Source organism: Perognathus longimembris, chromosome 11 (genome assembly GCF_023159225.1).
Source record: "Perognathus longimembris pacificus isolate PPM17 chromosome 11, ASM2315922v1, whole genome shotgun sequence".
Classification (NCBI taxonomy): domain Eukaryota; kingdom Metazoa; phylum Chordata; class Mammalia; order Rodentia; family Heteromyidae; genus Perognathus; species Perognathus longimembris.
The window spans coordinates 25,660,783-25,683,795 of NC_063171.1; the positions used below are offsets into that span (position 1 = coordinate 25,660,783).

The 23,013-nt window shown below is 41.2% G+C and overlaps 1 protein-coding gene across 1 annotated transcript in view; it reads left to right on the plus strand.

The window, feature by feature from the left end:
- The window catches only part of Tnr (tenascin R), a 420,853-nt gene that overhangs the window by 195,756 nt on the left and 202,084 nt on the right, over positions 1-23,013 (plus strand). Inside the window, exon 2 of the mRNA XM_048356899.1 lies at positions 21,782-21,883. The gene's annotated coding sequence lies outside the window, so the exon portion shown is untranslated. The remainder of the gene's footprint in view (positions 1-21,781; positions 21,884-23,013) is intronic.

Consider the following 23,013-nt stretch of genomic DNA (forward strand, 5'->3'; position numbering starts at 1 on the left):
AGGCTGAAATCCTGCTATTGGTCAGACATATCCTCTTCTTCAGGGTTGGCTAGGAAAAGACTTGCTTCCAAGCTGCATAGGTTGTTGGCAAGGTTCTTGTTGTTACTATAGCTGTCTATTTTATCTTCTTCCTTCATCCTCCTTCTTCTATCTTGCAATTATATGACTAAGGTTCCTATTGTCTTGCTACCTATGAACAAGTTTTGGCTCCTGGGCATTGGTTACCTTCACTCCACAGCACAGAACCTCTCTTGCATCAATCAAACTCCCCTCTCCTGCTTCATGTCTTGCCAGGTTTCCTCTCTTCAACCAGCCAGAGTGGGCTCTCTGCTTTTAATGACTCATATGATGACAGCAGGCCCACCCTTTATGATGCCCTTGAATTAAGCCATGTAGTACCATGTAAAACAACTTTATCTCAAATTCACAATCTCAGGGATAAAACATGCATTCATACTAAGAGGGGGGAAAATCTTAGGAGCTGACTAAGAATTCTGGCTCCCACAGTGGTAAAATTCTTAGGAGGAGGTAGACATGACTGTGTACATTTAGTCCACCATGTTTCATCAGACAACTCTCATGCCTAGTTCATTGCTGCTGCTACATTTCAAATGTTTAAATATGTATTCAAGACACTATGACAAACTCAACTTCCTACGTTTCAAGGGGAATGGTATTATTCCCTTTAGTTACAGCTCAGAAAAAGTGAGATTTTCTCTTCCTTTACCCAAATAAGTGATCGGGATATGCTCAAGATCCCACGGCAGACCCTGAGCGGGCTCCTGCTAACCCTGACAGGGCTGCTCCCCTCCAATGCCATATACTCCTACAGAGCCCTGGCACCATCTGGAACCATGCCTCTGTTTCCAGTGGTGCTAACACCAAGGATCAGGTGAGGATCTCCCATGACACATGCGCAGGTGTCATATGCTAGCATGAGCCAGCTGCATGAAGATATTGCCAATGAGAGACAGCACCTTGGCACAGGGACATGGTGATTTCTCCTGATTTGACAGGTCCCAATGGTAGTTGTTGTATTCAGTGATGAATCACTAATTTAGAGAAGCCTTGACTGGAACAGGAAGGCAGGAGATAAATGTGAGTTGGGGAGAGGGCATTGTTGCTCTGAGCATTCCAGCAGATAAATGACCAATCACATCTAAAAGATGTTTTTACATTTTCTGAGCACAATCAAGTGAGATGTAACCAATATTGTGTAATTCATTAGCCTCTCGTCTCCTAACCTTCACTGTCGAGTGCTCCCTCACAGAAAGTGTCCTGTCCATCTTTTGTGTTTTGTTTCTATTTTAATTTCAGCTTAGAGTGAAATAGGTAGGAAAGTCACTGGCAAAGAACCAGCAATAGCAAGGGTGCTAAGTGAAGGAAAAGATCACACATGATTTAAAATAAAATGAAGATAAGGGAGAAGAAAAGGTAGAGGGCAAGAACAGAAAGATAGACTGACATAGAGAAAGCAGTAGGAATTCAGTGCCTTTCACAAGCTTGTCCCTTTTAGTTAAAGCCAACTGGGAATCAGAAACCCAATAACATATCTTTGACTTCATATTGTGAAACATTTCATAGAGGGGCTTCCTATTGCTGCTCCTATATCCAGTGGCAGCAGGATACTCCTTATTCTATATGCCAGTTGGCCTTCATTCCTAGTGAGGGCCTCTGGTCTTCCTCTTCTGTGATTCTACTTTATTCATACTCCCGTGGAGAGACAAATCTCTGAAACTGTAGCCTGAGGAAGATGTGAGATTCCTCCCTCCATGGTATCCATTTTGCAGTCTACCCGCAAGGTGCCCATTATGTGGACATCAGCAAGGACCTGGCTATGATTGCTATAGCTTCCCAACAGGACACTCTGCCTCTGGCTTTTCCCACTCCCATCTGCCTTTGTGACAGCTATCATTCTGCCAGATCCTGTCAGATCCTGACTTGAAAACCTTTGGTGGACCTCAGTTGCCTACACACCTAAACCTGAGGCCAAGTGTCTGAACACGCCATTCAATCTTCTTTATGAAGTGTCATTCACTGTCATTTCCATCTGCTGTGCTACACACACTTAGGTCTTAAACCTATCAACCTAATGTCTCACTTTACTCATTTGTATCATCATACTTGGTTGGCTTTTCAGGCATTATTCCTTCTATTGGGAGCACTCTTCCTTTTTTTTTTTTCTCTGTCTCTCCCTTAATGTCACAAAGCACGATAATCTTCTTGCAAGTATCATCTCACTTCTGCTGAAGACACTTCTTACCACTCACTCTTACTTGCTCTTTTTCTCTTCCAGTCACACAGAATCTGCAGAGTGAGCCACCAGCTAATTAAGGAGAAGTTAAAGCTCATTTAGGCTCAAGTTAGTGGATAAGAGTTGACCGACCAATAGATTCTCCCAAGGCAGATAGCTACAATCTCACACAAAATGGGAGCAGGGATATATGAAGTATAAGGGACTTGGATGGGAAGTAAAAATCTTGTGTACAAGCCACTGTAGCAGGATAGTGGTGTTAAAGATGATTGATTTAGCTGCTGGTACACCTGGGTCAGCATTGTATGGAGTAGTCTGCAGGGAGCAGGGTGATCTACCTAGAAGAGAGAGGATCTTGCTATTCATGAGATGGCTAATGGCTGTGGTATGTCTGTTTGGACTGTGGTGATTCTTAAGTGGAGAGTCAGGATGAGATGGGGAGTCAAGGATAAAATACAAAGGAAGGACATGGGGAAACTGGCAGGCACTTTTCAGAAGAGTGTCAAATGTTTACTCCAGTCCAGATCCATAGCAAGCCTTCTCTAGGAACAAAATAGATGGTGGGTGACTTGAGCTGAGCCTCTGTCCACTTGCTAGCATCCATGACCCCAGCCTCACTCAACTCGCTGCCATCTTGAGAAACTGACTTGCTTCCCAATGCCACTGTATCTGTACCCGTGATAAAGGAAAAATTTTAGACTTCTAAAGGAGCCTGAGTGATCCTTCCTAGTTCAGAGCATACTCAGCACACTGAGGTGACATGAGGTGATCTGACAATTCACAACCCATCCTGCAGACTCCACAGTGATAAAAGCCCTTTTATGCTTTGAAATAGCTCCTCAAAGGCACACCACGCTTGGATACTTGGCTATGTGGATTGTTTTACATTTATCCAACTTTGAATTCTGAAAAGCAACTTTGCTCCCATGGCCTCTCTGTCTTTTAGTCCAGGTGTGGAGGAAGTTCCATATTCCAATAGCCATGATGATCCTCACAGAGAGCCAGGGGAAAGGCAGGGAATCTTTGAGAGAGAGAGATGCTTTATCTTCAGTGGCATCTATGTTGTGCCTCCTTGTGACCTGACTTCCCTTAGTCTGTCACACATATAATACGACCTTATATGAGTATTAAAGTAGCATCTTGATGTCCATCTTTCCCATCATGCAGAAACTCGCTTGGGAAAAGGCAGTCTTTCTCTCTAAGCCATTAACCCCAGCAGAGTGCTTGGTGCTCAGTAAGTAATGGGTTCACTTCAAAAGTTAGCATGGCTTCCTTCCTTCTCTCATTCTTCGATTTTTCTGACATGTTTTTAATCAACTTTGCTTCTCCTTTTCATCTTTTTTCATATCCAAGCCCCACTCAGACTGACGAAGGCTGAGAGAAGTCTGTCAGCAAACCAACCTGCTATCGCAAGTAGAAGACACCATGCTTAGAATGTTTCAATTCCATTTTTCAAGAAGCCGCCTCCCTCTCCTTATATACTCCCTGTGTACTCCTCTGCTCACCCCCCCCCCATTCATGATGTATATGATCCTTCCCTGGCAAATCATTTTTTCAGGCAGTACTTGGAACCTGGAATGTTTCTGGACAATTAGAGGGAGAGGTATGGCTTATTTGTGAGGAACCTGCTCTCTGAGGCTGGATGGTCTTTGAACTTGGGTGAATTAATCAAACTCCCTATGCCTCAGTTTCCTCATCTAGTGAATGGGAATAATAATAACAATACTCATTTGCACAGTTGCTGTGAAGATTCAATAAATTAGTGTGCACAAGGCAATGTGCAGGGCAGGACGCTAATCAGCATCTAATTTTGCTATTATTTTTATGACCATGAAAGAATCAAATATAAACATACTTCAAGAAATAATGTAAATACTAACAATTCAGTCTCTCCATTTCCACCAAATTTCCTCTTCAATCTACAGTTTCCTGCCCTGGAGAAAGCTTTCCTCCTATTCTATCTCCACTTCAAGCTGTTTTTCTGTCTCTATTTCCTTCTATTCTCAGTCAGAATCATTAAATGAGTAATCTATACTTTCAATTTCCACATCCTCACCTCCCATTCATACCTCAATCCATAGCAGTCTCGCTTCAGCTTCCACCACACGACTAAAATTGTTCTCCCTAAGATGACCAGTAGCCTCCCTATGGAGACATCTAATTACCTCTCTGTTACTTTTGACCCTATTGACTACTCACTTTTCCCGGAAATGTTTCCTTCATTTCTGAAACACTATTCTTTTCTGGCTATAACAGCCAGCTTTTGTTATGTTAAGTAATAATCCCCAAGTCTCAGTGGCTTACAAACAGTAAAGCTTTTCCTTTATGCTCAAATTCCACAGCAGTTGAGGGCTGAAAATACTGCTACTCCACATAGTTTCATCATTTGGAGATCTTGAATGAGGAAACAAGGAAGATACTAAGGAAGAACCACACAGGAACCACCTAAAATTTCTGCTTGGATGTCATATTTGTTCAAATTTCATAGGCCACAGCAAGTTACATGGTTCAAGCTTGATATCAAGAGATCAAAGAAATACATTCCTCCCACTTGGAATGAGCAGAGACATGCAACAATCATTAGAAAATGACAGCAAATGATAGGGGAAAATAACCATGTGAGTGTGCTTTTAACTTTCCAATAGCTCATTCTTAGCTCTTGTCACTGGTTATCTTTCATCTGCTTCCTAAACACCAGTGCGTGCCAGAGCTTCTTGCTTTAAATAGCTCTGTAGACGATCCTACACATACCCTTAACCTCAATAAGAATCAGTAGTCTTATGACTTTCAAATCTCTGGCAGAGCCTGCCAGTGAGAGTATTTACCAAGGCCCTTGAACTTAACAAGTCCGTTTCTTATATTAATTACTTGTGACCAAAATACTTACAAGAGCAACTTAAAGGAAGAATAGGAGGAAGGATTTATTTTGGCTCTTGGTTTCAGATATATAAGCCCAAGCTTTGGCTCCACTGACTCTGGACACATGGTCTGATGGAACCTCATGGTAGGTGGAACATGTGGAAGAGGATCTGCTCATGAGAGATGGAGAGAGGTCCAAGACCAGATGCAGCCCCCAAGGACATGCCTCTGTCCCATTGGTAACCTATTTCCCCTACCTTAGGCCCATGTTCTAGAGCTTCCAGGACCTCCTCAAATTATAGCTGGGGACCAAGTATTTCATACATGAGATACTGGAGAGCATTTAATATTCAGATCATAGCATCTTCCTATTTCCACATCTTTGTTCCTGGTTCAAAACAATCTTAAACCAAATGTTCAAACCAAAAACACACAACTTCAATTGTTTCTCCTCATTTAATTTCACCCAATGCATTTTACTTTGAAAAACCTCTGTCTCTTCACCACTGTCTAACTACTCTGCTTATTCATGGCGAGGCACTCTTACTATCTGTGTTGGTCTAGTTTTCATCACTGCAACAAATGTCTGAGATAATCAACTTAGAAAGAGAAAAGGGTTATTTTTGATTCATTCTTTTGAACATTCTAGCCCATGGCCAGTTGATCCCATTATAATAAAGAGCATCCGGAGAAGCAAAGCTTCCTCATGGACAGGAAGTTGAGAAGAACTCAACAGTTCCACAGTCTCACAATTCCCTTGGGAAATATGCTCCCAATGACCTAGAGACTTCACACTAGGCCTCACCACCTACTAGCACCAGGCTAGGGACCAAGCCTTTAATACATGTGTGTTTGGTGAGAGTATTCCACATCCAAACTATAGTACCATCTATGATTTGCCTGAATTTTAGTCATTTGTTACTCTCAAACTGGTCTGCATGCTTCCACTAGTTTTCACTAGAGTCTATCTCTACATTGTTACAAAAGATATCTCCCCCTATACACAGCAATCTATTTTTTCTTCTTCTCTGCTTAAGATACCACAGAGATGCTCCTATTCACCTGTACTAAATCCCACTACATGCTGGAATGGTTAAGGGTCTTCATGGCCAGCATCCTGTTTGTTCTCATTGCCATTCTCTGCTGGTCACCTGCACTGGACTTTTCATTCGTATTTAAATGTCTCAGGATGTTTCTCATTCCTAGGTACTTATTTGCATTCTTCTCATTTCTTTTCTTAGTGAACTACTGATCTTACAAGTTATAGTACTGGTATATTTTATGAAACCTACCCCAGCCTTGCCCATTCCCTTTGCTTCTATTTCACAATGGTAACACTAACTTACACTAACTTTTTTTTTTTTTTTGGCCAGTCCTGGGGCTTGGACTCTGGGCCTGAGCACTGTCCCTGGCTTCTTTTTGCTTAAGGCTAGCACTCTGCCACTTGAGCCACAGCGCCACTTCTGGCCATTTTCTGTATATGTGGTGCTGGGGAATCGAACCCAGGGCCTCATGTATATGTGGCAGGCACTCTTTGCCACTAGGCCATATCCCCAGCCCCCCCCCCCACCTTTTTTAGATTTATTTGTCAAAGTGATGTACAAAGAGGTTACAGTTTCATACGTTAGGCATTGGATACATTTCTTGTACTGTTTGTTACCTCCTCCCTCATTCCCCCTCCCCCTCCCCCTTTCCTTCTCCCCACCCCCCATGAGTTGTTCAGTTGGTTTACACCAAATAGTTTTGCAAGTATTACTTTTGTAGTTCTTTTTCTTTTTATCCTGTGTCTCTCGATTTTGGTATTCCCTTTCACTTTCCTAGTTCTAATACCAGTATATACAGTTTCCAGTGTACTCAGATAAGATACAGTGATAGTGCAGGTACACCACAGGAAGGGGATACAAGAGGATCATCAACAATAGAAGCTACTGTTTCACATGGCATGTTGAAAGTAATTACAACAGTGATATATCACTTGTTTCCTTAACATGGAGTTCATTTCACTTAGCATTATCTTATGCATTCATAGGGGCATTGCTATTAGGCTCTTATGATCCTCTGCTGTGACTAGCCTAAACCTGTGCTAATTATTCCCTATGAGGGAGACCATAGAGTCCATGTTTCTTTAAACTGGTTCAGCCACTCTGGCAAGCACTATGGAGATTCCTCAGAAGGCTAAACATACAGCTCCCTATGACCCAGTAGCCCCAGTTTTGGGCATCTACCCAAAAGACCATAAACAAGAACACACTAAAGCCACCAGCACAACAATGTTCATCGCAGCACAATTTGTCATAGCTAAAATATGGAACCAACCCAGATGCCCCTCAGTAGATGAATGGATCAGGAAAATGTGGTGCATACACACAAAAGAATTTTATGCCTCTATCAGAGAGAATGATGTTGCCCCATTCGTAAGGAAATGGAAGTACTTGGAAAAAATTATACTAAGTTAAGTGAGCCAAACACTAACCTTTGTTACAACATTAATCACATTACATTATCAATAACATGTTGTTTTTTGTTTTTTGTTTTTTGCCAGTCTTAGGGCTTAGACTCAGGGCCTGAGCACTGTCCCTGGCTGCTGCTGCTGCTGCTGCTTCCCTTCTCCTCCTTCTCCTTCTTCTTTTTGCTCAAGGCTAGCACTCTACCACTTGAGCTACAGCACCCGTTTCCAGCTTTTTCTGTTTATTTGGTGCTGAGGAATCAAACCCAGCACTTCATGAATGCTAGGTGAACACTCTGCCACTAAGCCACATTCCCAGCCCATGCCCTTTTAATATAGATTATGAGTTCTCTAGAGTAGAAACTGACAATGTCCTCTTTCACACACACACACAAACACACACACACACACACACACACACACACACACACACCATAATAAATGCTTGTTAAAGAAGATCAGAGTTTGCTAATTATCATTTTTACTCCCTATGTCTTTGCTGGCTCTGTCAGGCATGATCTCCATTCCATATGGAAAGTCTCAATTCCTTATCCTGTTGAATATACCTAATACTCTTGATAAGGTGATGCAGCCTCACTCTCTCTGCCTCCACTTTTGCCTTGCTGCTCTCTTGTATTTTCTACCTCTACCAGAATACACTAGTAACTTTTCAGAGCCCAGTCAAAATGAAAATGGGAAGATCCTTGTGTAGCATTATTAAAAATTTCAAAACAGCAATAAAAAATCAATAACCCAAGCACAAGGCCCTTCTGAACAGAAGGTTCTGTGTAGCTGCACAGATCTCAGGCCCATGAAGCTGGCTCAGAGCCCTTCCTGCCAGTTCAAGGTAGCAGCTACTTGCGAAGAGTCAGACAAGTACTGTCCCAGTGCTTCTAGAAATGAGTGAGCAAAGGGGACTAAAGGTACATTTTTGTCTTCATGAAGGCCAAAGTATTAGGCAGAATTTGATAGAATAAGCTAATTCTGAATAGGCCTTTAATCAATGTAGATTTAAAAATTGTTCAAAAAGTATGTGTGTATGAGGTTCATATATATTATTATATGATAATTAAAGGGTTTGGATCAATGCCATGCAAAGCTGTTTTAATAAGAATTAGCTATCTCATCAGAGGCTTTTTGTAATTATGAAGCATTGCTCATTAATGTTTGTATCTAATCAGGAAATGTAGTGATTGTGTTCATTCCATGGCTTGGACATTTGGGTACAGAAGGTCTTCCATCCTCTACTAGGACGTCAAGTGCAAAAGGACAGACAACAAGACTAGAAGGGTCTGGGAGCTGATTCTTTTGTTCATCCATTTATCTTACATTTACTGATGACTCAGTTCCTGCCAATCACTCGAACCATGTTTGCTCAAGCAAGGACAGGTGAGAAATCAGACTTGGGAGTCAGTCACAGGACCCCAAAAGAGCTCAGTACTTCTACCCACACAACATCCCCTCTGAATCCACTCAGAGTTTATAGGAATATAAAGCTCACACTTATAAATTGTGCCATTGATTGTGGGGCGACATTGTGTCTTATAGAAAGACAGCAAAGAGGGACAGAAGGTCTGGGTTGGAGCTGGAGAAATTCCTTTACTTCTTTTGATACTTTTTATCTTCATTTTTCAGCTTATCAATTCACTAATGAAGTAAGATGCTTAGTTCCTAAACTCTGCCCACACTGTGGTTGCATGCCTAGCTGAGCACCCACTGTTTTCAGTCATATCCATTTTCCTCCAGTGCAGGAAGTACTTCTAATATTCATTGCATCTGTAGAGCATCTTCTGATCTACCATCATTATCTCTTTTTGATTCCCCACCATAGCCTTATTTGGTCAGGTTAAGATTGAATCCTTTGAACTTGAATTTTCTATAAAGTTGAATCATATGAACTTCCTATTGGCCAACTGTGGGCAAAAGTTAGTGATTTCATATGGCTCGGCTTAATATTGCTTGTGTCTAATATTCTCTCAGTGGCATGTGGAAGCTTGGAGAGACTATCATTCTCAAGGAGCCAGACATAGGATTTGGACCCAAAGCAGAACTTAAAGCCAGATTCATTTTCGTTCTCCTCATTCAGGATCTGCTTGGCCTATCAGTTTATCAGCCTCATGCAGCAACACATATACAGGTTTGGAGACTCATGTTAATGTGCTTTAACTGTCTTTTCTTTTCAGCCCCAGATTCAGTAATGGTTCTCTGTACAAACTCATTCATTTTTAATCAGTTGACTGTAATGATTTGTTACAAATGATCTTTAATTCTCAGCTGCGGTTAATCAGTAGTGAAAGGCACTTTTCCTGTTATTTTATTTGGATAGGACTCTTAGTGAAATACTTGCCTGCCATTACTTAATCACTTATTTGTTTTCCCTCTGCACACAATTTCTAGCAGCACACAGCAGTATTTAATGTGAGCATTCTCCCTGTACCAAATGAATTGAGTTTTCAGAGCTTGCAAGGGCAGGCGCTGCTGTGGGGAGCCCTCAGGGTTCACACTGGTTTGATACTTATTGACCCTCTTCTGTAGGGCATGCATAAAGCTGGGTGCAGAGACTCAGACTTCTATTCAACAATGGTAACAACATTTGGGAAGCTCATGGTGAGTGAGGGGAGTTAGAGTAGATAGCACAAAATTCATCTTTGGAATTTTAGGAAGACTTCCTGTTGGAGATGAATTCTAGAGGATCAACACATTTCTAGGCAGCTGAAACAACAGATGGAAAGAAGCAAAGAGAACACAAGAGAACATAGTAATGGGAATTTGCTAGTAGAGAAGGTGGCTAAATTACAGAGAGGAGGCACAGGAGGGAGGCAGTGAGAAAAGAAGTCTGAAAAGGAAGTGGGGCCTATATTATCGCAAACTTTGACAACTCTTAGAAGGAAAGTGATCTGGGCAGATTTGGTTTAGAGAAAAAAAAAAAAAAAATCCAAGCAGGAGAGGCATGGAGAATGGATTGGGAGCAGGCTGTGAGTGGAAGTAGGAAGTGGGATGAGGAGTAGGAGGTGGAACTGGCTGGAAATCAAAGCCACCAGGGAAAGAGTAGCTCTAAAGTGGAGGTAGGGAAGTGGGTGGGATGAAGTGGGAGGGGCAGAGGCCTGGTGAAAAAAGAAAGCTGCAACAATGTGGTGGTCCTCAGGGCCACTCTCAGAGAGGCCAAACCCAAGCCTGTCAGCAGGTTGGACCTGAGCTACCATGAGCAATGGAGCTCAGACTTTCCCTTAGCCAGGCATTAGTTCTCCCCAGTCAACTAGGATCTGTTCTGCCTGATCCTCATAGTGTTTTGACCAAGGAAAGGAAGTTGAAAGCCTTCCTCACCCCCATCCCTAAATTCCAGAAGACCTGCACCTTCTCAGGGGAATCTAGCGACACCACTCAGAGATTGGAACAAACCCACACATTCAATGATTTTAGAAGGCTGTCCTCCAGAGTCATTTTGTGCTGAATCCCAGAAGACAGCCTTGTGCTCTTCCCTGTTCTCTGCTGCAGGGCGATGGAAGCCCATCTGAGATTTTTCCCTAGCTGGCTGTGAGAAAAGGGCCCCACAGCTTCTGAATACAGTGGGAGGTCACATAAAGCCTGTGTTATCAACTCAGCCCTTGTCAGAGTGATCAGAGGAAGAACTAGCTGATGAGAGAATTGCCATGGCGATAATGTCTGACTACAAAAGCAAGAAAACACAAACAAAGAAAGAGCCAACTCCTTTCCCACTCCACACTCAAGACAGATCTGCCAGCTGTGTCTCTTTAAAAAGCACACAAAGGGGTGAGGGGAATTAAATTTGTCCTCCTTATTTTTGTTTTTGGTGGCCTGATCATACTATACTCCCTGTGTCCCTTTGCTGTCCAGAGCAGTCCATAAGTCACTCTTCTCTCTTGTTGCTCCAGACTGATGAGTGATGAGTCTGATTCCTGTTACAGTGTGGGTGACTTGTGATTTTGTTTAAAACACAAATCTGTCAGGGAAGGGCAAGTAGCAAAACAAAAATGTGAATCTAATGGTAGAACTGTCATGCTTGAAAGATAGGAACTCAGAGTTTTATGGAGATCTTCCTATTGTAGTGAATAAGCAAGTATTGGTTTCCCGATATGCTTTTGGGGCTCTAGAACATTCCCAGAGGAACTATGGGGTTTCTTTAGAACTTCACTGATGTAAGCCCACGGGAGTCTGTGTTTCCCTTCAACCTCACACTGAAGGAATGGGTCCCAAAGAACATTTTAGGAACCAACGGGTATTGGCACAATTGCTTTTTCCATGTGTGAGTTATCTTTCCCCTTTCTGAGCCCTGGCACTGAACCTTCTTCCATAGGGGCTTCTTCAGGCTCCATGCTTTGATTCTCAGGGAGCTCTGGTACCAGTCCATTAAATCAGTGGTGCAGAGGTGATATTGGAAATTTCTCTATGCAAATACTCGACTGGATCTTTTCTATATCCTGTGAACTTCTGTCTCAAAGGCAGGAATTGCCTTTTTTCTCCAATGATATATTTTTTTTTTTGTTCTTCATTGCGAGCATAAGTGATCAGCATATAAACATTTTTAGCTTTTCTTTTTTTCTTTTATTCTGCTGGGAAAGGTGCACACTGATGCCTGGCTAATGAGATCTGAGTGAATCTGGTTTTGGAGCAGGCCCTCACTCTTTCTCTAGGCTCTATGATCACGTTCTTCAGGCCTTCACTCTGAGGAGACTAAAATGATGAAGGTCGCTATTTGTGCCTTGCAGGATTTCAATGCCACTTCAAAACTCAATGTCAGTGGGTCAAAAAATGTTTGAAGAACAGTTCCCTCTTAACCCATGAAGATGACTTTGTCCTGAAAACCCACTACTTGGGGACTGGCCTGCTTTGGCTGTTGAAATCCGAGCTTTAAAAGAGGCTCCAAAATTTCGACTTCTGTTCCTTGAGCCTCAACTTCAAATTTAGGAAATCAGTGACTGCCCTGCAAGTTAAGAGAGAAGCTGGATTATCCAGAGGTAATCTTACTTCCCACTCTGAGGATATTTAGAAATTTGTGGAGGGTGGGGTGTTGTCAAAATGCTTGGCAAGAAGGCATGTGAGTATACAGCGGATGGAGGCCAGGAAAAAGAGTCAGACTGCTGTTCTCTGGACAGTTTTGCAGAGAAGAATCAATTTACCCCAAAGAGCAATAGTGCACTCTGTGAAACACAGGGGTAGATGACAATCTTAGATCATACTATGACCCAGGCACTCCAAGTTTTAGATATAATTTAAAATTTTGAAGGCCCAGATGATGACTAAAGCAAAAAAGCTTCATTTTCCAGGGCCTGCTTTATGATAATCCACAATTAACTCTCCTTTACACTACATTAAGCTTCTATGCATCCAGATTTGGAAACAGATTGTAGGAGGAATACTTTCCATTCCCCCCTCCTCCTATGGGACTTTCAGAACTGAACACAAGTCCTGTTCAAACGGAAGTTCTACTCAGGCCACTGTAACCCAAAGTATAGCAGCCTCATTTTTTAACACCATCACTGACTTGGAAAGTTTATCTTTTATCACTCTGGTAATTGATTTCCCCTTAATTGCAGCTCTAGAAAAAGCTGATGATATCAAACAAATTAAAAATGGAACTTGTTCTGAGAAGGCAGAGGTTCCTGGGTCAGTCACCAACCTGTGCCCTTAGATCAGGTCCTTTGAGAGGAAATTGGCTACCTTTGAGGAATGATTGATAGCCTCCATCTGTAAAAATATACTCAGCCTATGGTCCCCGGGGTCATGTATTTGTGAGGAAGCATTGAATAAGATTACCTTTCCCCGCATGGGCCATTTAAAGAAGTGAACAACTGGACTTAACTGAACTTTGTATCAAAGAGGAGAAGACCAGGGCCCACCTTCAATCAAAAGCTTTCTCTTAAGCTCCATTTTTTGGCTTCTTTCACCATGGAAATGAAATGTCTCCAGGCAGGAAATTACTCCGGTGATGAATGGCTAGTAAATGTAATTAGGCCCAGTTAAGTGTTCTCGCAAGGGTTCCCTTCCAGTGTGATGATCTAGGTTTGTTGATCACTTAACAACCATGCATTTGAGACCTCCTAGTAACAAAGTATTTGTCTCTGTCAGACTTAGGGTAGAACTTACTTTTCCCTTCAGGAAAACTGTGGGCAATGAGAGAAGAATATTTAATCACTTCAGTGCTCAGCACATAATTCTTTAATTTTAGTACTTTAAGCGTTTGGGAGGGATAAACAAAGAAAAATAGCCAAGATTCTGCCCTTTAGTATTGTCACTCTAGCTGCAAAGGTCAAATACACCCCATCAAATGTCCAGGCATCAGTGGATGACTTGGCCCCACAAACACATGACATAGTCTATTAAATATTGACTCATCTGTAGAGCTAAAGGAAGGACAACGGAGCTCATCTGGGTCCTTCTTGCCTGAGCTCTTATCCTACTTCTTCCACTTAGAAGCTGAATGACCTTGAGCAAGTTTCCCAATTTGTGTCTCAACTTTCTGATTACAAAACAGGGGTGTCTTATACCATTTTATGCTGCTATAACAAAAATATGAGTCCAGGTAATTTATAAAGAAGTTTATTCAACTCATGGTTCTGGAGGCATGGTATCTGTATCTGACTTGCATCTGGTGGACATGTGATGGCCTTGTTGCTTAGTGTGTGTGTGGTGGGGGGGGATCACGGTGAGACACAACAAGCATGTCCACTTCCTTTTATTATGAAGCCACTGGACTGCCATGAGGCTTTTCTTTCAAGACCCCATCTAATAATCCTAATGGCATCTTAAAGCCCCACTTCTAAATACTACTAACATGAATATGAGGAATAGGTTTCCAACATACAAGCATAGAAGGTGATAGCAATGGAACCTTCAGTGCAAATTCAGCAGAGTGGGACACAGAAAGCCAGAGCCTTAACCATGGCAATGTCAGCAAAATATGCCTGTTCCTTCTCTTCTCTCCTGAGCTGAGCATTCCTAACAGTATTCACATGAACCTGTTTGGCAGCCTGGTAAAACCCATGAGTCTCTTTTCAAAAATAATTGTATGAGATGTATAAATGTATAGAAATAAAATGTATAGGATTATGGAGGAAACTACATTTTTATTGAACTGCACTTATCAAAATATGAACAAACTAAATTTTCTGTATAATAATCTATGTGCTTCTTTATTAACATCATAAATATCAATATCTTCTGGCAGGCCTAATAACTACTGAAATTTTGAAGTAGTAATAAGCTTAAACAATTTTTCAACCTACCTGCAATTGTAATGAGCTAGAAAAATAGCTGTGATTTCTACTGGTGACAAAGGTATAGCTACTGCTAGCACTTTTGTGACATGTTACCTACATTCAAAATTGAAGAAACTGCTAAATTTTGTTGGAGATTGGTAAAAATAAAGATGAAAATTTTTCCCAGCTAAATTCATAGACTGTCTATGGACCTGGGGCTAAAATCATTGTTTCAGGCTTGATCAAATAGGTTATCATTATGATTTCTACATTTCTCAAATAATATTTGCTTTCATATGAGCAAAGCAAAACATAAATATTATAGAAGACTTCAGATATGCAGATTAAAGTGGAAAAGACAAGAAAAAATTGCAAATATCATCTAGTGAGCCATGACTTATACTGCTTGAGTTGACTCAGAGGTCATTGCTAATCCAATTTTCATACACTGAATTTACTCCATTCAGGATTATTGGATTGCGGTTTCACTCAGAGGGATGTCGAGGCTCAGAGAATGCTAATTAGTGACCTGAGCAGAAAAACAACCCAAAGCTGCATTGTGAGAAGAGGCTCCTCCCCTACATAGCTCAGCCCTATAGGCTGGGCAAGCACCTGTGTCTTAGCAACTCAGAGGATATACTAGACACCCAGAATAGTCCCTAGCTTCCCATGATATGTGCTGTCCAATTGATCTCAAGTCTCTTGTTAAACCTGATGAATTAACTCAAGTCTGAACTGTGAATTGTGAATAATGGAAATTGCCTACTTGATGAGGGAAACCAACTGACTACTCAAAACCTGCCACATATTCAGATCAGGTCTCTGACGCTTGTAGCAGAGTGTGAGGATTCATCCAAACAATCCACTTAGAATAATGATAACGAGACAGTACTAAATGTCTCTAGGATCATACAGTGTATACAAATACATACACACATATGGCTAGGGACAGACACTGATTCTGCCCTAAATGATTCCTTGGGGAAATTAAGTGGGGGTGAGAAGGTAGTTTGACACATGTTCAACTGCCCCAAATTAACTCATTTAAGACTAAGCTTTTTGATCCATTTGTGCAGCCACTGTTAGCAATATCTCTGGAGAATCCATGGCGTGAGTTCAGAATATGAAGGCAGGTAGGCCCCACAATTTTGCTCTTCCATGATTTTTCAGAGATACCAGTCCTCTGGGTTTTGCAAACAGTGACCAGCCTCTGGGCCCCACTATGCTGGTCTCTAGTGTGAACACAGGGCATTCTTGCACCTCCCCCAGGGGACCCCCAAAATAGCCAGCCAGCACTATATAGCAACAGCCAACAAGTACCTCCCTTCTTTTCAGCAAAACCATAAAGCAGTGCCCTCTTCTGTCTTCAAACCAAGACTTCCCTGAAGGCAAGGTGGGGGTGTTAATAAAGATACTAGCAGAGTCATCAAGATGTGGCTGTGTGGTTTCCTGGAGGGACACTGAAAGCCAGAGGTAGCATATATGGCTTCCACTAAGCCTAGTTAAAGGTCACAGCCCAAGATGACAGGCTAGCCCTGCTCCCAAGTGCAAGGCACCACATCTCAAAACATTTTTAATAAAACTATGTGGAAAGGGCAGTCTGTTCACTTTTCTTCTCCATAGGGGCATTCAATTAAATGTGGGATTCTGGGAAAACCTAACACCCTCTGGCCATATTTTCCATTAATAATAATAATAATAAAATGTAATCATTAAGCCTTTCTGTCAGATATTCCAGACAACAGTACCTCTGCTTAATTAATTGCTAATTAAAATGTGAAAGAACTTCAGTGTCTCTCAGACATCCTAATTTGACTAAGCCTCAGAAAAATCTTCCTCAAGAAAGACAAACCTAAATGGTCAAGACTGAAGGCTTCCCTGCATTAACAAATCCTGGTGAAGGATGAGGGATGAGGGGAGAGGAAGGTTCACCCTGATTGGCAGGTGGGGGGGGGGCAGGGTGTCATTTAACTATATCATCCAGTGGTTGTGTGCTAGCATGAGAGGAAAAATGAGAGAGAAGGGAAAAGAATAACTTTTGAGTTTATATGTTCCACTCCACACTGAGCTAAACCTTTTGCACATGTTGACTAAGTAAACCCTCACAGTAATCCTGCAAAAAGATGGAGAATATTATTATCCCCATCAGACAGATTAAAAAAATGAAAGCTTACAGAGTGAAATAAACATCTTTAGTATGAAGATGTGACTGGTAAGAGCTAGGATTTGAATCAAATTCCATGATTTGATAGACATAAGAAACAAATGTCCTCCTCCACATCATTACCACAATTGACAAAGGTAAAGAGCATATGTGTGGTTTGTCAGATTTTAACTGATCTTTGCTATCTGACATTCATACCCTGATGTAGGTTTTCCTCAAATTAAAAAGGACTGACATGTGTATGCTAGTTTATAGAGATAATGGTAAGGCTAATCATAAAAACCACTATGGATTCTACCATTGTAGATTCCACTTTGCTCTCTCTTGCATCTCTTACTCTGAGCAAGGACTACACCATGTCATGTTGACATTCAAGCAGCCTTACAGAGGTATATGCAGAAGGAAACGGAGGCCTCCTATGCAGAACACCATGAGGCAATCAGCATCAATAGTGAGCTCTCTTGGAAGATCCATAATGCCTAACAGGTCTTTAGATGACTGCAGTTACTTTACATTCTCCCTAGAAACAATGAGAGACTCTGAGCCAGAACCTCCATATAAAACACTTCTGAAGTCCTGATCCACAGAAGCTATGAAATAATAAATGTTGGTTGTTTTAAGCCACTGAGTTTTGAACTAATTTGTTGCACATCAGAAAGATAACAAATTGAAAATTCATGAACTTTTTTCATTCTGCATGTTGAATTACTGTCTTATCCAAACTAATGAGCCAGAGGAATTCTCAGAAACATTCCCATGTGTCTGCCTGAAAGTAGGGGTCCAAATAATAGCCATTCAAAGGTCCTTCCTGGGAGAAGAGTGTGTGAGTTTAGAGGAGAACATGGATGAGATCACCAGTAGTATCTAAGGTTCTGACTTCATCATTAAGATGATTAAGTATACAATCAATTCCATTGTTCAGCAACCAACTGTTGAGAATTGAGGGGGAAAAATGAACTGATCCTATTTTCAGTTATTGGGTAATTTGACTAAAGCTGATCAGCACCCTTGAGTTTGATGATAATCTATCACTAATAAATCTCAAGCAGTTTATAGCAAACAAACTTACATGATCTCAGCAACCAATGTTTATACTGATTGCCCACCTGATCCATTGTTGTGAAGTCTGAAGCCTTAACAGTGTTTGAATATCGTGTCTCATCTTTCTTCTGCCTGTGATTCCCCTTAAGAGAAGAAAAAAGAACAGGGTTTTGGAGCAAGTCTGTGATCAAAGTCAACATGGCTTCTTGGGCTGTACTCTCTGGACTGTCTAGATTCTCAGATCCTGCCTGAGATGTTAGGGTCCAGAGGACCCTGGAAGCCTAGGCCAGGACTCTTGGGTGGCTTAACTTACTTGGAGTACAAAAGCATTTGACAAGGAAGATATATATATATTTTTTTTTTCCTGGATGTATTTCATAGAATAAAATCCCAGAGAGGAATTGTTACAAGTTGATCTTATAAAATGCTGGGCACTGAAGAGCAGATGTGTGGGTGAAGAATGCACAGAAGGAACATACCTTTTGGCTGGACTGGCTGATGGACAGCGTCTCATGCCCTTCACTTTTACAAACATCTCTGTAAAAGTACTTCCTGTTTCTCCTCTGGAAGTATGTACAATGGAAGTATTTGTGAACATGAGCCTTGAACCTAGATTCTAGATTCTGAACTTGCTACCAAAGGAATCCTCATCTATGTTGTGACACATTAATTTTAATTCATGTGACAATAATCCTTGCATTGTCTTCAATTACATGGACATCAATCCAAAGATAAAGCCTTTTATGGTATTTGAGGGCTATAGAACTAGTTAACCAGATTAAGTCAGTTTATTAGTGAGGTAATATGTGTTATGTCACAAGGGCCAGTATGCTGGGTCATGAGCCTCACCCTAACAGAACAAGTATAGTTATGACTTTAGGAGAATTGGCACCTTCCTAGCTCAAATTCAATTTATCCACTGCTCAGCCCAGAGCTTAAAACCTGTGTTTTTTTTCATTTATTTTTATTGTTATTATAAAGGTGATGTACAACAGGGTTACAGTTTCATCCATCGGGAACTGAGTACATTTCTTTTTGGACAACATCACTCCTTCTCTTGCTCTCTCCCAGTTTATCCCTCTCTTTACTACCCACAAGTTGTATAGTTCATGTTCAACATAAAACTTGTTTTCTTTTAAAAACATAGTTAAACAGAAAAGAGCATATGACTAGAACACAGGAGCCCAAAGTGTCCATCTAATCCTCTAAATAACTCTGTATATTTGGTGCATCCCTTATTGAAACTGCTTCCAGTGACATTCTGTGGTGCAACTTCCAGGCACATAGGCAAGAGCACTTGAGGATGGAGTCTGTGTTCTCTTCCTCATATCCCCAGTGCCTGGTATGTGCTCTGCCAATGGCCAAGAAAGTAAATAAGCACACACATCCACGTTCACATGTCTGTATGTGGGTAGATGAGTGTGAAAGAAGGTGTGTAAGGATATCTACTCCATGCTGTCAACACTGGTGTTGAGAACAATACAGAAGATACACGGAAGGAGATGGGGTGGGAAAGCCAGGCAACAGAGAGCCAGGCAAAAGAAGACTGTCCTGATAAAGCTCAGATGCATGATATGATCTACTAGTAAAAAAAAATATACGGGTATGGATGTATAATTATTTAAGGAGGAAATGATGATATTCCTAAGTTAAGGCAAAGAAAGTTGCAAAGTACTTAAGTTAGAAGCTACAAAAAATATCCTGCATATATGCTGTATGTGCATAATTACATCTAAATAAGCAAAAGGGAGGGTGTGCATGGTGGATGCTGTGAGATGCCACCCAACTCTAAGGCATTCAAGTCAACAGCTATTAGGAATGTTGGTTCAGCTCTCACCTGAGATTCTTTACAGGAACTTCTCAAATATATTTGCTCAAAGCTGAGCAAACCTTCTTATTATGGGCTGGCCTGGTTCCCCTGTCAATGGTAGGGCACCTTCTGGCCTTTCTCCCCACAGGTATTAGCCACAAGAAAAGGCCCACTGAGACTTCCATGTGTCTGTCTAATTTGTATTTCTTGGGAAATTATTGCAGGTATAAAAGATATATTCCAGCCTATTAAAATGTTACATAATGGACCATGATAGAGGGAAATAGTTGTCTTTTCCTGAATATGTCTTCAGACTAATTTTTTATTATAATAAGCATTTATCACCTTGCTAATGTCAAGAACATCAATTGGAGAAAGTTAAAATGTAATAAACATACGTTAGTTGAATGAACGCATGACTGGGCTTATATATTTTGTTGGAGAAATAGGTAATAATAAAATAGCATGCTGAAGGTATTCAGTGTTTAATAACTTCAATGGAAGAGAATGTTGCTACCACTTTTGATCACATTTGATTTTTATCTGGTTCAGAAGAGATTAGACCAGCTCTCTGAGAGTGAGGTCACCAATCTCTCTGATAGAATGAGAGACACACAGTCAATAGGTGAAAGGAAAAAAAGGGAGAGAGCTTTGATTCTATAGAAGGAGAGATTATCTAAGATCAGAATATCTGCCCTCAAAATAGCCTGAACATTTGGGCAGCGACTACTCAAATTACACGGTGGGGTGGGAAAGGACCTGAAGTTCTTTCATTTGGTGAGCAGCTAGATTCAGATTGGAGGAGGAACATACCTCCCGTTGATATGATGTGCAACATCTCTCTGTCTCTGGCACCAACAAACCCTTCCAATGACACACAGCCTCAGAATCTTTCACCACTTGTGCTGGAACATCCACTAGAGGCAAACTCTATTTCCCTTTCCAGAACCAGATGTCCTTTATTCTTGTGCTTCTTCTGAGGTTCCATGGGGTCTTCCAGGGAAGGTAAATTCATGCAGGAGCAACTTGGATGAGCAAGTCTATCTGCATACTACCCAGATACTTGCTCCTTCCTCCTTCAGATTCCTACCAATATTTGCAGATGCATCCTCTTTAGGCATCTATAAATGAGATCCCTGAAGCTCAGTGTCCCATTTGGAGGAAGCTTAGCAGCATTTGCAAGCAGGAAGTCCTTGAAGGCATAATTATCGAGCTACTAACTGCATTGACAGATCCTTAAGAATTGTGAAAAGGGAGGCCTGGTCCAAGTTCTGCCTAGCAGCACTCTTGATTAAAAAGGCAGGCAAATATGCAAACACAGATCCTTCCATGCACAATGATAGCTCTGCTTTTGGTGGTGGTGGTTCTCTCCTGAGAGAAATCATTAGTGCATTCACTCTCTAGTGAGTGTTTATTGAATTCTTCCATGTTTGTGGTGTATTGGGGACAAGACTTAAAACAAGAAGAAGGAAAAGGATTCTGACTTTGAGGAGATAGTGCCTGAGAATCCAGAGTGAAAACTGCCCAAATAGGTTTATAATAAAGAGTTACTTTCACTATGCACCATGCTCATTGTGCTTCTGAAGATATTCAGGACATAATGAAGCTCAGGATTGGTGGTACAGGGTTGAAGGGGAGGCTTCTTGGAGGGGGTGCCAAGGGCTTTTCATAATCAGATCATCTAATTCTGTGTTATAGCCACTTTCGCAGATCTTGGATCTGTTATCTACAACACGTTTCTGAATTTATAATGTTTCTATGGAATTTCTCCCTTAGAATTATAATTTCATTACAAAGATTTGAGAACGAGTGTAAAACATTAATGAAATAAAACTCCAGAGAGAAAAGAAATAATAAGCGGCGATTTCATTGCTTTTGAGGTCTACACAGCACGCCTCCACAGCTCTTTAAAAGGAGAGAAAACTTTTGGAATGGAAAGAAAACAGAAGTTCCTTATTTTGAAGGTGTTAATGTATTTCTCCTTGCTCAGGTGTCTCTGTATCATCTAATTGCTTGCTGGGCAGACCTGTTCTGGAGTTCAGATTAAAGAGAGTACAGTCAAGGCAACGCACCAGAGACTCCATCAGCAAAGGTACTGTTTGCTGTGAACCTTTTATTATCTATCACTCCAATGGCCAGTCTGGGGCTTTGCTAGTAACTAAGTATTCCTGGTGACCTAAGACCCTATGTCACTGAAACAGCAGCCTAGGGGATCGTCGTCCTTCAATGAGGTGGCCAGCAGCCTCCATTCCTCTGAGCTCCATGTGGTCTCTCTGAAATCACTGGAGAAACTGGGCACAAAGGTTTTGGCATCTCATAAAATATTTCTGAATTGCATTTCATGATGCAGTTGGTAATAAAAGTGTGTTACTGTGCTCAATCCTGCCAATAGGCAAGACTTGATTCCCAGCCCAGCCGTGCCTGCACTGGCCCCGCATGAATCAGTGCTAAATTATTCACCAGCCTGACTCTAAAACTTCTGGAGTTCCAAAAACCCCTAATAAAGTATTATGAAAAATATCCATCTCTTTATCTCTATCCATAACTATTTATATGGCTGGAGGAAAAACCTGTCGTTTTAGTTCTTTTAATTTAAAAGCTTTCCTAATTCCTTTTTCTTACCACATATATATGTCTAAAGAATTTTCAGGTTGAAATAATAGTCTCTAAAAAATGGTCTATGAGAGAAGGCTCTGAGGATTCACAGAGCTGACAAGCGCCATGAATAGTTTGCTCCCATAATAACTTTGTGTGGCTCTCAAACCTGATCCACTGAATTGGGAACTTTTTAAACAGGTATTTCCCCTCTTTATTTGTACAAAACACTGATGATAATGCTCACTACCCTTCCCTTTCGATTGGTTTATACAATTGCTAACATTTGCTCAAGAGAAACAAATTTCCTTCCTGCGACTTAAGGTACTCATTATGTACTCAGTATCCATCTGGGCACTGTACAGATAGAAGAGGAGTCTTGTCTCAATCAGCCCAGAATACCCTGAGTAGTATCCTGTCACATTGGAGGACACTGGCTATAAGGTAGCTCTGGTCATCTAAAACACCTTGGAACATTGAAAATCACAAGAAACATTATCCTACTGAGCTGGCCATCAGCCATGCATACTTTAACATGAATTGGGTGCTCCTCAGCTACCAGTTGGTTGAAATCTAGTTCTTTGCAAACAAGTAGAGCTGAGACAGGGTGAACCAGCACAGCAGCAA